This window comes from Octopus sinensis, linkage group LG10 (genome assembly GCF_006345805.1).
Source record: "Octopus sinensis linkage group LG10, ASM634580v1, whole genome shotgun sequence".
Classification (NCBI taxonomy): Eukaryota; Metazoa; Mollusca; class Cephalopoda; order Octopoda; family Octopodidae; genus Octopus; species Octopus sinensis.
This window is the reverse complement of record NC_043006.1, coordinates 70,042,969-70,049,998: the sequence shown is the minus strand read 5'-3', so window position 1 is coordinate 70,049,998 and position 7,030 is coordinate 70,042,969. Positions and strand designations below refer to the sequence as shown.

Here is a 7,030-nt window from a genome sequence, read left to right as displayed (position 1 = left end):
AGAACCATTAACATAGATGAAGCTATATTAGAACATTCGGATATACTTTGCCCTAATTTAATACATAGAACTCTCAGTTTCATCCTAGAACTAAGGTTAACACGAGGTCAGAGACAAAATAATTTTGTAACCACATTAGATCTCAAGATACCCCTTTCACTTTCCTTTTATACCTTAAGGCAAAGGAGAGTAATGAAATAAGCTTGCCATGCATTAGTAATCTCAGTTCATTCGGACCACGCTTGTGGAAAAACCGTGAATAGCAGGAAGGTGCATAGCAGAATAGTGTGGATTGCATACACAAGTGCACATACTCTATGCAGCAGAGACACGTGTCGGTCATTTTTAACTAACTAATCATGCTGTATTGAGCTGGCAGGATCGTTAGCACGCCTGGCGAAAAATTTAGCTGTATTTCGTCTGTCTTTACGTTCTGAGTTCAAATTCCGCCGAGGTGGACTTTGCCTTTCATCCTTTCGAAGGCGATAAATTATCGACTGGTACCTTTCTCAAAAATTTCGGTCCTTGTGCCCAGAGTTGAAAAGAATATTTAGGCGGCAAGCTGGCAGAAACGTTAGCACGCCGGGCAAAATGCTTAGCAGTCTTTCGTCTGTCTATATGATTGAATAAATCTAGCATTATTTGAGAAAGATTTAGCTGTTATTTTCAACAACACAAACTTCTATTGATTCGGCTCGAGTTTATTCAATCAGTCGGTGTTAATAGTCTCCCCTGAGAGCTACGGACGTTGAAGCACGGGTTCGAGCACTGCCTAAGACGCCGTAGGAAATATATCGTACTACGATTTATTGTTGCTGTTTAGTCCAAGTTCAGTTCTGATACAGTTGAATTGCGATCAAATGTTTTCCTGTCGTGACCATTCAATCTATTCTGGAACTGTGTTGTTCGATGTATTCTACATTTCGTTGAGGATTTTGGGTTTCTTTTCTGAGCGGTTTTACTGTTATATTAGTTTGTCCTATAGGGGAATCCTCGCTTTATAAACTCTCATACTCATGGTTTCTAAACGGAAATATTTCCATAACTTCTTCGTCTCCTTAATCAGCTTTATTGTATTGGGGTAGTGTATAATTATTGCGGAGTTTTTTCAACAAATTTTATAGGCGTAGGAGTGACTGTGTGGTAAGTAACTTACTTACGAACCACATGGTTCAGGGTTCAGTTCCACTGCGTGGCACCTTGCGCAAGTGTCTTCTACTATAGCCTCGGGCCGACCAAAGCCTTGTGAGTGGATTTGGTAGACGGAAACTGAAAGAAGCCTGTCGTATATATATATATATTATATATATATATATACACATAAGTGTGTGTGTATGTGTTTGTGTGTCTGTGTTTGTCCCCCTAGCATTACTTGACAACAGATGCTGGTGTGTTTACGTCCCCGTCACTTAGCGGTTCGGCAAAAGAGACCGATAGAATAAGTACTGGGCTTACAAAGAATAAGTCCCGGGGTCAATTTGCTCGACTAAAGGCGGTGCTCCAACATGGCCGCAGTCAAATGACTGAAACATTAAAAAAATATATATATGTATATATATATATATATATATATATATATATATATAGTGAGAATTTACCAAAAACAATAGACGAAGACGGGTGTGTAAACAACAAACAGATGTATTAGTTTAACGCTCGGGAAGTGAGACAGACTTTTACGTTTCGAGCCTACGCTCTTCGGCAGAAAGAAACACAGAAATAAACAAGGAGAGAAAATAGAAAAAAGGGTTAGTGGCTAACGGACATTAAAAATAACAATAAGAAACGATAAGAGGACGTGCACATGGAATGTATTTGTTTGATGTACGGTAAAAAGAGAGTTTTTGACGTTTCTAGCATAAATCTTCGTCGGAAAGAAAAACGGAATAAGCTAAAGAAGGAAAAACAATCGCCAACAACACGTGTGTTGTTACATATACATACATTACGCAAACACACACACACACACACACACACACACACACACACACACACACACACACAATAATAGGTGGGTTTCAGTTTCCGTCTATCAAATCCACTCAGATGGCTTTGGTCAGCCTGGGATTAAAGTAGAAGACACACACCTAAGGTTCCGCTTTACAGGACTGATCAAACGACCCCATGATTGGAAACTAAGTTCTTTTAACCTACGCCCACACCTGCGCCTATATAACGATTCTGTTATGTTTGTCATTTGTCACAACCGATTTCATTCATGGCTTAATCATGTGACTGACAAGAGCCATAACATATAGAGCATAGCATCTATGACATGATATGAACAGACAGTTCTATGGGGGAAGACATCACAGCTATGATTAGGCTGTCTTTTATTCTGACATTGTGCTGGATGGATTCTCCGTCATTCTCGACGATATATATAGGCGTAGGAGTGGCTGTGCGGTAAGTAGCTAGCTTACGAACCACATGGTTCCGGGTTCAGTCCCACTGCGTGGCACCTTGGGCAAGTGTCTTCTACTATATATAGCCTCGGTCCGACCAAAGCCTTGTGAGTGGATTTGGTAGACGGAAACTGAAAGAAGCCCATCGTATATATATATATATATATATGTTTGTGTGTCTGTGTTTGTCCACCCAACATCGCTTGACAACAGATGCTGGTGTGTTTCGGTCCCCGTAACTTAGCGGTTCGACCGATAGAATAAGTACTAGGCTTACAAAGAATAAGTCCTGGGGTCGATTTGCTCGACTAAAGTCGCTGCACCAGCATGACCACAGTCAAATGACTGAAACAACTAAAAGAGTACAAGAGTAAAAGATGAACAATTAGTCGTTTGATGAAAAGAATCAAATGGATTCCTCTTCATGTTCGCGCTAGTGGCTGACTCTTCACGCAAGTAGACTGAATTAGACTGAATCGAACACCCTGTACAGTGGTGGAAGCACTCCGTCGGTTACGACGACGAGGGTTCCAGTTGATCCGTGAAATTAACGTGTAAGTGGCTGTGCACTCCACAGACACGTGTACCCTTAACGTAGTTCTCGGGGATATTCAGCGTGACACAGAGAGTGACAAGGCCGGCCCCTTGAAATACAGGTACAACAGAAACAGGAAGTAAGAATGAGAGAAAGTTGTGATCCCTGCCGGAGCCTCGTGGAGCTTTAGGTGTTTTCGCTCAATAAACACTCACAACGCCCGGTCTGGGAATCGAAACCGCGATCCTACGACCGCGAGTCCGCTGCCCTAACCACTGGGCCATTGCGCCTCCACACACTGTACAGGCCGTTCGGGTAAATGCGATAATTTGCATGAAAGGAAAAGAAAACATAATCTTCCATGAATAAATGTATGTATCTAAAAAACAAACAAAAAACTCCCAAACATATATAGGCACACGAGTAGCTGTGGTGAGAAGCTTGCTTTTCAACCACATGGTTCCGGATTCAGTCCCTCTGTATGACACCTTGGTCAAGTTTTTTCTACTTTAGCCTCGGGCCAACCAAAGACTTGTGAGAGGATTTGGTAGACGGAAACTGAAATACGCAAGGCGACGAGATGGCAGAAACATTAGCACGCCGAGCGAAATGCGTAGCTGTATTTCGTCTGCCCCTACGTTCTGAGTTCAAATTCCGCCGAGGTCGACTTTGCCTTTCATCCTTTCGGGGTCGATAAAATAAGTACCAGTTACGCACTGGGATCGATATAATCGATTTAATCCGTTTGTCTGTCCTTGTTTATCCTCTCTGTGTTTAGCCCCTTGTGGGTAGTGAAGAAATAGGTATTTCGTCTACCGTTACGTTCTGAGTTCAAATTCCGCCGAGGTCGACTTTGCCTTTCATCCTTTCGTGGTCGATTAAATAAGTACCAGTTACACACTGGGGTCGATATAATCGATTTAATCCGTTTGTCTGTCCTTGTTTATCCTCTCTGTGTTTAGCCCCTTGTGGGTAGTGAAGAAATAGGTATTTCGTCTACCGTTACGTTCTGAGTTCATATTCCGCCGAGGTCGACTTTGCCTTTCATCCTTTCGTGGTCGATTAAATAAGTACCAGTAACACACTGGGATCGATATAATAGACTAAATCCGTTTGTCTGTTCTTGTTTGTCCTCTCTGTGTTTAGCCCCTTGTGGGCAGTAAAGAAATAAGAAACGTTAGCTCGCCGGGCGAAATGCTTAGCAGTATTTCGTCTACCGTTACGTTCTGAGTTCAAATTCCGCTGAGGCCGACTTTGCCTTTCATCCTTTCGGAGTCGATAAATTAAGTACCAGTTGCGTACTGGAGTCGATCTAATCGACTGGCTCCTTCCCCATAAATGTGCCTAGAGTAGAAAAGATTAATTTCATAAAAGAATTTCTCATTCAGGAATTGAGTGTTTCGCTGTCTGATTTTACTTTTGACAGGAATCCTTGAATGCACTGCTGTCAGATACAGCTGCACATTGTTTCAGTTTATAATTACGCGTCATCACTTACATTTTACAGATTCTTAGCATGATAATTAAATAGAGAAAGTTTGCTAGGCACCACATTCATCCAGTCTGCTAATGCCGCCTTCTTGCATTGCTTCGCCCTCAGCCGTCCTACACGATCATAATGCTAGACTTGACTTAATGAGTGATACTTAAAAACTTTGCAGACAATAACCTTCTCAAGTGCCTACCAAAGAAATACTAGACATATCTGCTATGAATGGGATGCCCCCTAAATTACAGACAACAGACAAATCAAACCTTTTTTTTTGTGTGTGCTTGGTAACCATGTGTGAACAACAGTCTACTTGAACGCTGTAGTTGATTTTCAGTTTCATCGAAAATGAATCCGGAAAAGTAGCTCAAAACCCTGGTTTGTTCTGTAAACCACATAATCTGATAGACTTTCATTTTACTCACGATATCGGCTCCAAACGACCATTCGTTTGTGGTGTGTCACGCAGCTGATTAGCACTATGCTCCGCCAATCATTTATAAGCTGCAGCACGTGTCGCTTTTCGCAGGTTCCTAGCTACGAACGCAGTTTCTTCCTGCAGCTTTCGTAACATGATTTAAACAAACAGAATCCGCTACTGATCTGACTTGCTTTCGTTGCCGAGCGAACTCAAGCCAGTTAATAAAATATCGAGCGAATCCACGCCGGATAATAAAAGTCTCTAATAAATAATAAAAGACACACAGATTCTTTTATATCTGCATTCTTATTAAAAATCCTTTTCCTGAATTTCTCCCATTTACTAAACCTTATTCTGCAGCACATAATTTATTTAGGATTGCATTATTATCCTTCTCTCTCTCTCTCTCTCTCTCTCTCTCTCTCCTCTCTCTCTCTCTCTCTCTCTCTCTCTCTCTTTTACTCTTTCTTCAATTCTTTTACTTGTTTCAGTCATTTGACTGCGGCCATGCAGGAGCACTGCCTTTAGTCGAGCAAATCTATCCCAGAAATTATTCTTTGGAAGTCTAGTACTTATTCTATCAGTCTCGTTTTGCCGGACCACTAAGTTACGGATACGTAAACACACCAGCATCGGTTTGTCAAGCGATGCTGGGAGTACAAACACACACACACACACACAAATACACACACACACACACACACACACACACACACACACACACACACACACACACACACACACACACACATATATATATACATACCAAATCCACTCACAAGGCTTTGGTCGTCGCCGAGGCTACAGTAGAAAACACTTGCCCAAGGTGCTACGCAGTGGGACTGAACCCGGAACCATATGGTTGGTAAGCAAGCTACTTACCACACAGCCACTCCTACGCCTATAAATGTGTGACGCTTACAGCACCTAGGTTTCCCAAGCAGTCACCCATCTAAGTACTAACTAGGCTCGAAGTTGCTTAACTTTGGTGATCGGACGAGAACGAGGTGCTTTCAGCGTAATATGGCCGTAAGCCATATCTGCATACTTATTAAGAATTCCTTTTCCTGAATTTCTCCCATTTACTAAACCTTGTTTTGCTGTACATAATTTATTTAGGATTGCATTATTATTCTTTAACATAAATTTTTAAAATATTTTCTTTCTCTTTTTTTTCCGTGATAATCTAAAACTTGACCATTACCAGAAACGTTCTGAAATCAGAAATTTACAACCCCCTTCCTCACCCCCTCAAAGAAAAATGATAATAAACATGTAAGAATTCGCTTTCATGCAAAATATAGATGTACTTGAATTAAAGCGTAAAACGACATCAATGCTGGATTTTCCGCTTATATGACGCATCGTAGAATAATAATCCTACAAATATATTGGAACATTTTTTTTAACAAAATCTATACTTTTTCTGAATTATTATTATTATTATTATTATTATTATTATTATTATTATTATTATTATTATTATTATTATTGCTGTTGTTGTTGTTGTTCTTCTTCTTCTTCTCTTCTTCTTCTTCTTCTTTCTTCTTCTTCTTCTTCTTCTTCTTCTTCTTCTTCTTCTTCTTCTTCTTCTGCTTCTTTTTGTTGTTGTTATTGTTATTTTTGTTGTTGCTGTGGTCGTTGTTGTTGTTGTTAATATTTTTGTATTGTCATCCTCAAGAAACGGCACCGCGATCAATATCGAAGCATAAAGAAGATTTTTACCAATATCGTAACCAGTACGAAGAACCTGATGACGTTGGTGACGACGACAACGGTGGCGGCGGCGGCGATGAGGATGATGATGATGATGATGACGACGGTGATGGCGATGATGATAATGATGTTGCTCTGTAGCTGCTGCTGCTGCTGCTGATGATGATGATGAGGAGGATGATAATGATGACGACGATGACGATGTCGATGGTGGTGATGACGATGATGTCGATGATGGTGATAATGATGAGGACAATGATGGCAGTGACGGTGATGATGATGGCGGTGAGGATGAGGATGATGATGATGATGATGATGATGATGATGAGGGGGGGAGGACGTGATGACAGTGACGGCGGTGATGATGGCGGCGGTGAGTATGTGTCGTCAATCTCAGTCAACAACTGCTATTTTGTTTCGGTATATATGTGGAGGTTGGGTTTCGTTCTTAAAGGCAGTTGTCA

General features: G+C 41.1%; 1 pseudogene; it reads right to left on the bottom strand.

Moving 5' to 3' along the window:
• Positions 1–5,765: 5,765 nt before the first annotated feature.
• LOC115216878 lies at positions 5,766–5,885 on the bottom strand (annotated as a pseudogene).
• Positions 5,886–7,030: the final 1,145 nt, after the last annotated feature.